Source organism: Bombyx mandarina, chromosome 23, assembly GCF_030267445.1.
Source record: "Bombyx mandarina strain Sakado chromosome 23, ASM3026744v2".
NCBI lineage: Eukaryota > Metazoa > Arthropoda > Insecta > Lepidoptera > Bombycidae > Bombyx > Bombyx mandarina.
In genome coordinates, this window is record NC_143229.1 from 5,687,351 (window position 1) to 5,701,098 (window position 13,748).

General features: G+C 35.3%; 2 long non-coding RNA genes across 2 annotated transcripts; both read right to left on the reverse strand.

Moving 5' to 3' along the window:
* Window positions 1-408: 408 nt before the first annotated feature.
* On the reverse strand, window positions 409-6,566 carry LOC149500128 (uncharacterized). The gene is made up of 2 exons (XR_016325180.1): window positions 6,500-6,566; window positions 409-5,034 (listed from the first exon to the last, which is right to left on the reverse strand). It is a non-coding gene; the product is annotated as an uncharacterized LOC149500128 (long non-coding RNA).
* Window positions 6,567-9,874: 3,308 nt separating this feature from the next.
* On the reverse strand, window positions 9,875-12,409 carry LOC149500129 (uncharacterized). Its single transcript, XR_016325179.1, has 3 exons — window positions 12,060-12,409; window positions 11,483-11,603; window positions 9,875-11,391 (listed from the first exon to the last, which is right to left on the reverse strand). It is a non-coding gene; the product is annotated as an uncharacterized LOC149500129 (long non-coding RNA).
* Between the last annotated feature and the right edge of the window lie 1,339 nt (window positions 12,410-13,748).

The window sequence follows — 13,748 nt, forward strand, 5'->3', positions numbered from 1 at the left end:
CCTCCATTCGTCTTGTTCTTTATTATGTTATACCAGTTTCAGCGTGCAAGACTTATATCGTAAATAAACACCAAGAAACGGTTCACTGGCAACGTTTAAGAGCAATTCGGACCAATAAAGCCAGAAGCGTGGGTTGACAAAATTGACCAATATTCATAGACCTGTCATCTTTAAACCAGAATCCCTTTTTAGTAGCGTTATTCTCACATACAAGACGGGGGTTGGGTATCACTTTACAATTGATTATATTAACGGTGACGATTGAGCCGCAAATGTGTTATACGTGGGAGTTACTATTTTAATAAAATCTTCATTCATTCTGGGAAACGTTGCTATTTTACGTCGTGTTTCATGTAAAACTGATTCCTAATGAAAAGCTACGTACTGTTTTGTTACCATATCCATATCTTTTCTTTTTTTTCCTACCTATGCTGAGAGCCTTGAGAGGCTATTTCAGCGTAACCTTAACTAGTAGGTGAGCTCGCGGGGCTCAAACCTGACGACGTTGCTAACACGATCCCTAGCAAGAGCCGTGCTTCGCAGAATCTACCACCGGATCGGAACGCGACCCACTGAGAAGATCCGGCGAGAAACTCAGTGGGCTGTGTCTGAGGGTTCCATACCAGTTTCCATATCATAAAGAAATTATGTCACTTATTCAATCCTGACTCATAGCCATATTACGAGCCATAAACCTTTTCATTTCATTAAAAGCAAACCCAAAATATGTATGTATTATAAGGTGTGAAACGAAGTTGGGTCGCTGGTTAACTTTTGTTATCATATTCATAATCCTATAATTCCGACCAAATCGAGAAATATTTTATTTTCTCTACCTAATCTCTGGTAGCCTAAGAAGCTATTCCAGGTACTGAGTGACAGGTCAACTCACAGGCTCAACCGGAGAGAGTTTGCTAATACTGACCCTAGCAAGAGCAGTGATACGCAGACCCTGGGTCTGAATCGCAACCCGCTGGGATGATCCGGTGAGAATCTCAATGGGTTGTGTCTATGGACTAGTTCGCACGTCAAACTATTTATCGTAATTGGCGAGTTCAACAATAATTTTAATAATAAGCTCGAAACAAGTGATGCAGTAATTGCACGCAGCAATCAGACCAGTGGGAAGATGAAATTTTTTGTTCTATACATCCAATTCATATGTACCACAGTCACTTAATTACTTAATATTCATTTATAATAAATTTCTTGATCATCGGCATAACGAATGTTATAAAAAAACGAGATGAAGTTGATCGTCTTACGGTTTCAGTCGTCTTTCATTAAATAAAAGAAAACCCTCCTAAAATGGTTATACTTACCTTTTTTTTGGAATGGAATGAATGCACTGGATTCACCGTATGTAGTATTCAGCTCAATACCGTTCACCGTAAGAAAAAAAAATTAGGTTAATTTATGTGAAATTCAATTCTTAAGCGTCGATATTGTCATCTCATAACGTAGCATCGGTCGTGACTCGTTAGTTTAACTCTCGGTCTACGATGTCCAAGTTCAATTCCCTGCCGGGGTTAGAATTTTCATAAAAGACATTTTTTATTTAAATAATGGGTGTATGCCTGCGGAAAATTAGTTTACAAACAAAGAAGAAAACGGTATTGATATATTTTTTCGAAACAGATATATTATGTATATACATAGTTTATTACTTTGAAACGAAATATTAAAATCCTAAAAATAAAATTACAATTGAGGTCTTAAACCAAAAACAAACGAAGATTTTTTTTAAAAGCATCCTCGCAAGCTATCTCGCATTTTCCCACGTATTAATTAAATTATTAATATTTCGAAAAATGAATCGACTGACTTTAGCAATACTGTGTAAGTTAATTTTGTCGAAATAACGGCCAGTGTCGATGTGTCAGCTGTGATGCGCTGTGATGTGTCGAATCCTTTGATGTGGCCGATGCATGTTGCAAAAGGGATTTTCCGCACGGAAAAGTTATTTGAGTGGATTATTTGAAATAATTTTGTATAGGAACACTGTCGTTGGATTTTTGGGTTTATCTCTAATGGCTTTGCAGTGTTTCTAACTCAAAACACTACGTTTTTAAAAGAATAATATGGCTTTCCCTCGAACCACGGATTTTCCGCCGAACTAAAGAATAAATAAAGCAGTAACATCACATAAGCAGAATTTCGTCACGACTTCACGGAACAACTCGAAATCAAGTTGACACTCGTACAGTAAAGTTCTTGATTAATTGCCCCTTTAAATTCTGTGTCTTTTAGTCGGTACAGCTTCTACACGCAACAAATCGTATGGCCATGGATGCAATATTAAAATGATTTGGGCTTAAAGAAAAAAATATTTTTATTATCTGCATTTAGCTTAGGTACGACGGCAAACTCGACATCTTACGTAGATGCAACTCTCGCCGATGCCATTAACTTTGTAAATAGATTGTCAAAAGTCGGTCAACCGATTATAAATTCATATATCACGATTAAAAAACTCTGAACAGGCACATGACCTGTTGCTGACCTATAGTTTTTCACATAATAACGATGGATCACAAGCCAAACGAATCCCCTTTGGTTTGAAAGCTGTGTATTCGAGTCTCTTAATTTTAAGGTTCAAGAGTATTCATGTTATAAGCATCTGATGCTCTGAAGAATTTTACCCACCTTGAGACATGAGTTCTCAGTCTCAATTGCATAGTTTTTATTTATTTATTTTTTATTGCTTAGATGGATGGACGAGCTCACAGCCCACCTGATTTTAAGTGGTTACTGGAACCCATAGACATCTACAACGTAAATGCGCCACCTACCTCGAGATATAAGTTCTAAGGTCTCAGTATAGTTACAACGGCTACCCCACCCTTCGAACCGAAACGCAAGTATATCAGCTTTCCCGCACTTTAAACCTAAATGCATTACAGTTTTGACAACTCAACTCAGACTTCGATCTCTCAAGAGAGGTAATAGCGTTTCCATTGTGAGGCGGTGGATATGGACTCCAGTAACCGCTTCACCAGGTAGGCTTTTGGAATTTTTGGAACTCCGGAGCGTTGTCGCTATATTTTGTACCGCATGTTCCATTGGGAATGCTCTCAGGCATTATTTGAGTCGATCCCTTCAGGCCCTTTTTACCAGAAGCAGAATTAATCCATTCGATCTGGAACCACCGCACTCATGCTTGGTGCGTTTCTTAGAGTCTGCCATGTCCCATCCCGTTTTGATAAGAGCTGCCCTCTAATAATCTTTCCAAGCGCAGTGAGATGTTCTTCTTCAAACGATGTTTGAGAAAAGTCCCCAACAAGAAGCAGCAGTTTCAATGTGCCTATGGCATTGCAAATATCCATAACTACTTACTATAAGGTAAGTCGTATGTTCCTCTGCTTATGGTGCTAAATATGTGAAAAACATAAACTTTTTTCTTGAAATTAAATAAACATCTATATATTTTATTGCATATTCACAGGGTCAAACATGACATCCCTATTCATATGTCAAAGCCCACCTTCGAAGAAAAAACTAAGTGATCAATAAAATCTTTAAATCGGATAATAAAATTTTAACATGATCGTCAATATTGTTCGATGGCTGACGACGCGAACAAACATTTCCGTATACTTTATTATGCGATTTGATATTTATATTTCATTACCATTAAGGTTCTAATAGACGTATGATAGCTGGAAGACATTGAATATAATGGAGACCTTCTTGATATTGTGAAACGTTCAAAAGGTCATTCAAAATTTCGAATCTTTCTACGAATTTTAAATTCGAAGAATGAATAGCAGCCGTAATAAATTATTCTGAACTGAGGCGATGGTGATCGGGCTAGCTCCTAATCAAATAGACAACGGTTCTTGATGAAAAGAAACGACTGCCACTTAGCGCCTGAGGGAAACCCTTGTATTTCTTTAAGACTCTAATGTTAACAATTAGCTAAGCTTCAAATTTAAAACTGTTCCACTAATGGTTTAGCGTTAGATAATGCCAAATACATCAAACATAAATTTATGAAGACCTAATTTGGCATCATGACTTGCCAAGGAAACATAGCGTACAAAACCGCTACAATATTGTTCCCACGCACCAAGGTAGTCGTAAGATCAAACGAAACTTACTACTTCCTTTATGTTCAGGTTACATCAATCCACTAAACGTATTAGCAATCGGTTATTAATCTAATTTATATTCGTTTTATAACGTAATGAATGAGATTTTTTGTTGTCAAAGATAAAAAGCATACTTTTTAGTGAGACGATCCAACAACTATAAAGTCAAGTATTTATTTTTACAATATAATTCAATTCCAGACTTTTATTTTCTATCATATAATACCCAAAACAATTATACAATACCTCAAACAATAGATATCTGACAAAAAAGAGTCTTATTCCGTGAAGCCGAACTTACTTACGACTTAGGTAGTAAAGTAGTTACACCTCCTCCTTCTCCGTGCGCCGTATTCCTCAGTGCTGAGGGTCGTGACCTTTACGGAGCACTTTTGTTAGGACTATGTTCTTCCAATCACTTCTGTCCTCCGCGCAGTGGATAGCGGATAGTTACACCTAAAGACTCTTTAATATAATCGGCACCAAATATCTAAGGACGATTCCTTTTTTCCTGGCAGGTTCTTAACTTCCTACGAGGTATCCGCGCCTAGGGGGCAAATGGGATATGTGGGACTTGACGCCACCCCGAGGACGCCCGTCCAACGAGTCGTCGAGGCGATCGTCGACGACCAACGACGCTAGTTTCCGCGGTACGGCGACCCGTCAGGTCGCCCTGGCGATACCACTGGTGTTCCGGGATATTCCGCTGGGTCAGAGTCAGCCTGAAAAGTCGGAACGCGATACACTGCCTACCGGGTTGCTCTCCAACAACTACGTGGTCCACATCGCGGGCCGTAGCCGCCGACGCATAGTCCCATCTTCCTGATGCCAGCGTGCTAGAGTGACGGTAGCGTGCGGCGCAGCCTCGACCTTCTCAGGTTGCTCCGTGACCGCTCACAGGGGCCGGAGCTGGATGAACGCCTTCCTCCGACTGCCGGCTCACCTTAGGACATTAGCACAACTCAATTACATTGGCCGTTGTTAATCAGAAACCAAAATATTTCACTAAGAGCAGTAATAGGCAAGAGAGCCATACCGTTAACATCTTCACGATAAGGTGATGAGCATCAACCATACCTACGTTACCATTATATTGATCTGCTGATAAGTACTACGGGCTGGGTATAAGGAAGCGGTAATCATAGCGAGAGAAAGGTAGAAATTCAGACTCGCATACGAATATTTTTACAAAATAGCCCGACAGAATTGTCTGTAAAATGTCTGTTAGGTACATGATCCTCTGAGTGTTTCTCCGAAATTGCGTTCTTTGTCTGATTCATATGGCCTATTTTTTTCACATTTAAGCTTATAAAACATATTTTTACGAAAAATGATAGATAACCTAAGATACAATGTCTGAAAAAGGCAAACTTTTTGATAAAATTGTTTCCGAGATAATTAACTTTAAAATTTTTGGGGTCATATGAATCAGAATTAGGGATATAAATGAAATTCTAGTTAGAAAAAGCAGTCAATTATTTATTAAAATCACAGTAAATGCACACGATGCTTATCATAACATCTAAATCTAGTCTTTTTTTTTTTTTTTTTTTCCTACCTAAGCTGAGAGCCTTGAGAGGCTATGTCAGCGTAACCCTAACTTTTGTAGGTGAGCTCACGGGGCTCAAACCTGATGACGTTGCTAACACGAACTCTAGCAAGAGCCGTGCTTCGCAGAATCTACCACCGGATCGGAAACGCGACCCACTGAGAAGATCCGGCGAGAAACTCAGTGGGCTGTGTCTGGGAGTTGATTTACTCGTCGAGCCCTTCGTCGCAAGCGACGGGTTTGACGAGAACGGTGACCGGTGCTTGAAGTACCTAGAAGCACCGTTAGTGGATCGGGAGGATCCGAGATGACGTGTTTTGGGCGACGTCGACTGCTTTCCATTCTGTCTGCAGGATCGGGAATGTAGTTACCGGCGGCCACGATGAGAGGGTTCTCGTGTCGTGCCGCTTTATCGAAGTGGAAATCTAGTCAATAATCACAGCATGATATGGCACTTGAATATCAATTATCACAATATTTGACGTTATTAGGACTGCTGCGAAATTTACAGCTACTGTTTTTAGACATATCAATAACATTAGGTTCATACGAAAAGACTTGTTACAGGCGTAACGTGCCGCCAATGTAACGTTTCATTAACACTATGTGTGACATTCTGATTAATATGGTATTTTTACCATATGAATCAGACACATATCAATCAGAATTTTGCCCATTAACATCGATAAATCATCACACATATGAAATTAAGGATTGTTATTTATACATAGGTTTCTGTTCCCCAATGGCATTATATTTCCCGCAGATTCAAGTTTGAAAACCATTTACCTTAATTATAAAAACGAACTTACTAATCAGAAACACAGGTGTACTAAGGCTATATGAATCAGATATTTACCTTTATATCTCCGCGACGACACGAACCAGGCACACGTCACGTCGCGACCACGTCAGCCGAGCCACTGGCTACCACCAGCGCGGGGGGGGGTCGCCTGATGTTTCGTATTTAGCTGGGTACGTTCGAGTGAAGCGCGTGAATATGAATCAGACTTTTGTGCCGGACACTCATTATTTTTTTATTTATAAATAAACAATCGTAAATATTAGTACCATTTTTTTTTGGTGTAAAGAATCAACTAATATTCTTTCGTAATAATTAAAATTCACATCAATTTATGAATAAGAAATAATGTTATTGTTACTAATGTTCAAGAAACTGGATTACGGACCCACCATATTAGTCAGAAGAACTACTTTTAAATATTTTTTGGAAATATTTAAATAAATATTATTAAAAAAAAATAACTTGTGCAAGATAGGCAATAGTCTGAGGTATGTTTTAAAATTAATTGCAGACAGATTTGTCAGTTAGTTACAAAAATAAACCTTAAGACATCGAAAATTTAGGGTTCGGAGAATCACTCCTCTAACGTATCATGCATGTATACAATTTTATTATTCACTGAGAGCCTAAAATTTTCGACGAATGTTAAAAATAAGTCATCAATACATTGAATAGAATGCTAATAACAAAAATTGATTCTCGGTAACTTAGAAGCAATTTTCTTGCCAGCTCGTATTTATGTGTGGCTCGTTGCTGTCCTTTAGGGTTTCAATAACAAATCAAGTAGATTTACTACCGTGTTAACCTTACGTTTATGGCTAACGTAAGCGGGAATTTCAGATTTGTTTGGTTTTATTGTAGCCCTACGCACATTGACCCTAAGAATTTTAAAAACCTATACAATGGAATATAAGTATCATATTGTAAATTTAAATATAATTCCCAAAAGGGATTTAGGTATAAGAATTAATAATTTTATTTTATAATTTTTTGTGCGTAACCAAATCATATTAATTCAATATCAGTTATAAACACTTTGTTCAATAAATTAAACAAAAATGAAATCTTAAAAAACAACAATACTGGGCCTTTTAAATATGCATATTTACAAGTAAATCACGTTAACTCATAAAAACTGCTTAATAACTGCTTACATAATTACACGAATTGGTTTTTGGAAAAAAAAAAAAAAAAAATGTTTTGGAAGGTCTCCTTTCTAGAATATAAAATCCAATTAAAAAATCCAATACACCAAATCTTTAAATTCAACAAAATAAAGTGACCTATAATCCATATTGGTTTAGAGCACCGATGCGTTACCTTGATAGTGATATTATATCATATGGAAGGTCGGATATGACGTCAAACATCTTAAGCTAACCTAGTTTGTTGTGTTAAAGCTGGTAATACCCTTACTACGTGATTTATATTTAAAACATATAGCAAATAGTTTGAGATCGCAGCTGGCCGATTGAAAACCAATAGTCAAAACAAGATTGTTCCATATAATATTTATAGAAATTGTAAATATTTAGGAAGCTTTCACAAGATTTGGCAATTATATAATACATCGCATATGTATGTGTTATGCATAATATCAATGTGTGATTTCATTACAATTAACTCAGCTTTATTCTATAACAACTGATAGGCTTTTATTAAATATACAAAAATAATAAAAAAATCCAATTTAAAAAATACTTTATAAAAATAGATTGCGGCTGATGGCACTTTCTACGACACAACCCATCAGTGGTTCGAGATTTAGATTGAGAAACCTCCTCAAGATACACGCTTATTAAGAATGGCCGACTTCTACACCAGACCCTCAAACAAGCTAGATAACCAATGTTTTTAAGGTGTTTTCGCTATCAAACCGTGCAGCGACCCAACTATCGAAACAATGACAGTTGAATCAACTGGTGCTACATGGCAGTGGTCTCGTCAGGATAATTTATATATGTATATATTTACAATTTAATACTTTTGGTGTGAAGTAAATTATATTGTGATAAATGAAGGGATTTTTTTTTTTACTCGAACTTAAAAAAAAAAAAAAAAACAAAATAATCCTGTTTAAGTGATATTGCCACACTTTTTATTTTATTATATTTTAAAGGATATTCGATGACATTATGTATGAAATATAATTTCAGCCAAATGGCCACCGCAACTCCGCTGTAGGTGGTGTATCCTGGTTGTCCAATTTTGTATGACATTTTCGTATAAATTGGCGCAATTTCCATGAAGAGCCCGAGTTATATTGGCCTTAAGGGCGGCAATAGACGGTGGTTTGTCTGCATAGACTAGAGATTTCACGAATCCTCGCAGAAAGTAGTCAAGCGGCGTTAAATCACACGATCTCGAAGATGAAGCCTTCGAATTTCTCATTATATAAATGGAATGTTTCCCGTGCTGTATGGCAAGTGACGCTGTTCCCTTGGAACCATATGTTTGTGAAATCCATACCATCTGTCCTAGGCCACAAAAAGTTTATTATCATCCTCCGATATCGGTCGCCATTGACAGTGAGTGCGTCTCCTTGGGCATTTTCGAAGAAATAAGGGCCGATGATACCGCCGGACCAAAATCCACACCAAACTTTTCAGAGTGTAGAGGCATCTGATGAATCTCCCATGGATGTTGCGTTTCTTTGACGTACAGGTACTGCTTCATCGATCAAGGATTCGGTTGTCTCAATTCTTTTCATTAAACGACGGATTATGGACTCTGCAGGTCGGCCATGAATGCCATAAATTGGACGCAATACACCGAACTTTAAGCGAATCGAGCACTGATTTTGATAATAAAATTTAAAGATTTCAAGTTTACCGCTTCAACATGTTTTTGAAACGTGTAGCGTTCCACGATGAAATGTCACGACTTAATATGTGCTCATGCCAAATTTGACGGCTATCGCTTTACCAATATGGTCGCTGTGAGCTGTCAAAGTTCGCGCGTCCCTCTTGAAAAACCCTTTGCTATTCTGGGAATAAAATTTAACGCTAATTGCCATTGTGTTATTTCCGACATTTAAAATACATTACAGTTTTCTTGGTCAGTTTTCCGTGACAAAATAATGACAGTAAAAAATTCGACATTAATAACTGTGCAGTACATAGATTATACACTTAATATATTAGAGATAGATGCGCAACTCTCATTTTTATTTTTGCTTTAGTTAAAGCCCGGTCCAGCAGGCGTCGCTACGGTCGATTATTAGTCTCCCTACCCCCCACCAGGTGGCTTTTTTAGTAATTTTAATATTTTTAATAACTCTCTTTATGAAAAAATCTTATCGTTTAGAATCGCTGAAATTCCCGGTAGTACTTATGAGTTATTAAGGAATGTTTGATTGTGTTCAGCATTCTAATCGATAAGATCTTTTCATACAGAGAGAAAACAGTTTTTTTAAATAAAAAGCTGTAATTCTCTGTAAGCTATTTAATTTCCCTATATTACAAACAATTTTCTGTTAAAAGATTGTATGAACGTACAATTGTATAAAATTTCGAATAACAATAACTCCTCTAGATTAATCCTACTAGCGTACTTATTAACATTAAATCGAAAGTTATCTAAAAGTTAATTAAGTCTAGATAATCAAATCATTCAATGTCAATTAAGTCATTTGTGCGAAATATAAACATGTCAGCTTTCCATTACAAACATAGTAGACAATTTGAATTAAATTTAATAAATTTGTTTCTTAACAATAGCAGTTCTTGCTTAAAGTTGATCGTGACAGATCATGACCTTGTATGAAAATATTACATCTATAAACACTACCTATGCTTCGTCATACAATAATTGTCATTTAAACTAGCATTGTAGAGATAATACACACACTAAAGTGAATACTAAATTATTCTTAGCATTCTTATAAACATTTAGAAATTTAAGAAACGATTAACCCACAATCATGTTCATAACATGTGACATTTTGTTCTGCACAAACGTTTTGTTACATGATTTGAAAAACAAAAAAAAACAAAAAATGTTTAAAAAATGTAAAGATGATTTAAAGTACTCTTAAATATTGATAGTTTGTACTTAATGACACTTATAGTAATCTTAGACATGATTACAATAGTTATACTTTTATTCCCTATCTAAATTATTTCTATTCTGACGTTTCTGATGCTTTAGCTTTGGTAATACTAGATGAAACAAACAGCAGATTGAAAGAAAATCATCTTAAAGTTAATTACATTCATTACAAACCATTAGTTTGCATTTTGTTACAAAAGAAACTGATGTTCGTTACATGCAAATGAATTATAAACATACACATGCAAACATAAAATGTAAATTTATCTTTTAATCCAAATTAAATGTACATTAATATTACATCTAAATAATAGAAAGGGTTTCGAAAATTTTTATTGCACTCAACAGCAGACCAGCATGCAACCCGGCTCATGATAAGTGGTCACCAGTGCTTATAAACTTCAGCAGTGCCATAGGGGTTGCTGTCTATAAATTAAGTTTTAATAAATTATTAATATACTCAAGTCACAAGCATATTGATTTCACTTAATGAAAATGTAAGAAACATAATCATGTTTGGGCATTTTCATTTATATCTGCTCATACAGAAAACACAACTTAGCAAATATATTCCACAGTTAATCTAAATAATTGCAAATAATGCTTTTGAAGACCATTGACTTTTGATCATTAATTAAAATCATCTTCTCGTAGAATTTACAAAAGGTTATTTACAAAAATTTATATCAGTATTTTCATATATTACTAACTTACTAATTACAACTATTCAAATATAATACTATAACTATAAGAACTAAACAACCTATTTTAAAACAAAATTGGCATCAATTTAGTTCTTATGAACTATTTCAATTATTAATTTATAAATTATAAACATATTTAAAAAAAATTAAGATCCTTGTGAGTTCACGTTCCTTGCTGAATCAGTTTCTCTTCTGAAACGGAGAAACAAAGTATCTTAATTATGTAACAAATATTGAAAAAATACGACCAGGAAAAATTTTGTGTTAATGTAATCATACTTACCAATTAATATATTACATAACACGTTCTGGTTCAAATATAGTGCATCAATCTTTTCATGTTTCAGACATTTTAGTGCTCCTTATAATTTTTCCATAAAATTTTGTCATTATCAAACCTTTGTCTACAAAAATAAAAACATTATTTTATATTGGGTAGAAGGATGAACGTGGTCACAGGCCACTTGGTGTAACTTGGTTATCAAACACCAGGAAACAAAACGTGAATGCCATCATCTAACTTTGGATGTGAGATCAATTGTGCTGTATTTTATTTAAACAGGAAATCATGACTGATTGATCATTCCAAAAAACTAGTTCGGGCCCACTTGACAATAAGCATATAATACGCTGAGTTGCAAAACATAAATACTGCCACCCACTCGGGACAATTTTATTATCTGAGGTGTGTGTATGATAGTACGAGACTTAATACCGACTGTTTTGATCAAAACTTAACATATATGATAGCTAGGCAGCAGAAATAGGAAGGACCATTAGTTGGTGCTAATTCATTTAATTATATTATGAATAATAATTCTGTTAGCAAATAATATACCGGGAAAATAGTGTAAACTCACCGTTATCAAGGCATCCGAAATAGCATTTCATTTTCGATCTTGAGGCATGCTGATTTTTAATAATAAACTTTCTGAAATGAAAATAGTTACACTGGCTTACGAAACGCTAACGAAGAAAAAAGTATTGGAGCCAAGTTATGTCTAAAGAGAATTCAAAACAGAGTTTCTCAATGTCTAATCGTCTAATATTCTCACAAAGCTAAAAGTTGCTCTAAATTAATACTACAACGTAAAATAACTCAAAACAAAACCAAAAAAAAACGATTTAAAAAATTTAAGCGTTATGTACGACATTTTGAAAACTTTTTTTTTTTTTGAGATTGTTTTATTGGCCCTGGAGTTTTGAAAACTTCAAAGCAGTGTTTCCACTTACGTTTTTTTTACCACATTTTACCCTAGTTTCTTTTGAATTTATCCCTAAAATTTCCTAAACAACTTTCATAAATCCTTTATATAGAAAGCATAAATAAAATACAGAAAATAAACCACAGCATATTATTTAATGTAGGTATATATAATCTAAACGCCCCCAGAAGATCATAGATCTATAGGATTAGAATTTTCAAGGAAGTCGACGCATTGCTTTTATATTCTTTTGCTGCACGCAACCTAACACTGTTCGGTTCTAAAATTAAGCAATTGTTTGCTGGCATTCCCAACTTTCTATGAAGCAAGCCGTTCAGGGTTTCGTTAGAAAGCCTGTTTCTTTTGTCAGTTTTTACATTTGAGAACACTGAATAATCTTTCTACCTCAGTCTTTGAAGAAGGAACTGCTAGCAAAAGCGAAATGACAATTACAAGGTTTTCGTAAATGAAATTACCATGATAATCTTTCATGGTACATGAAGTACCTGTATATTACAATACAAGTAAGTTCTGGTGACATCAACGAAAATAGGTAAATAAAAATTTGGCGGATTATACTTATTGGGATTCTGGGGAATCCCTAAGAAAAAAGCAGTGGCTTAATCTATGATTTACTTTACTAGAGGGTTACTGTTGAATCAAACCTTCTTTATAGTTTTTATACACAACTCTGTTTTATTCTTTTACTTGTCAACTCGACTTAATGTCATTCTCTCCATAAAATAAAATGTTCATTGTTTTACTTTAATTATCGTTTATTTTAAAATTCACAACAGTTACTAGTATAGGCTTTGCTTTTTACCCCGAAATATCCTAAATCCTGGTATTTTTAAAAATGTCTTTATCATCCAAAATATCAGCTATTTTTCCCTAAAAAAGGGAGAATTCCCTAAAAGTGGAAGCACTGCTTCAAAGTACGCTAACATTTTTATTGAGTCAGAACTCGTATCTGCCATCTAGTGAGTTTATTAGTTCATTAAGGCCAAAACGTTTCAAAAATGACCTCGCCGGTTCCTAAAGATGACGCTAGTTGAATGTTCTTTTCCTTTGTATGGGAGTTGCACCCCCCTGGTGCAGTATTGGAAACGTCGAAAATAATATGACAATAAAAATGCTAGACTTAACCGTAAAAATAGTTTTAATATGTCTACGAATCGCGAAAATCAAAACGAGTTCTTTTGAACATTTCGTTTATTGTTAGAACTAATTTTAAACAAATAGTAGTGGTTTTAAAGGCTAACACGCTGGCCACAAACGGGTCAATGGAGCCCTTTGATCCAGCCTCTCACCTGTCTTCCTTGAGTGCTCCGGTCTTTCGCAGAC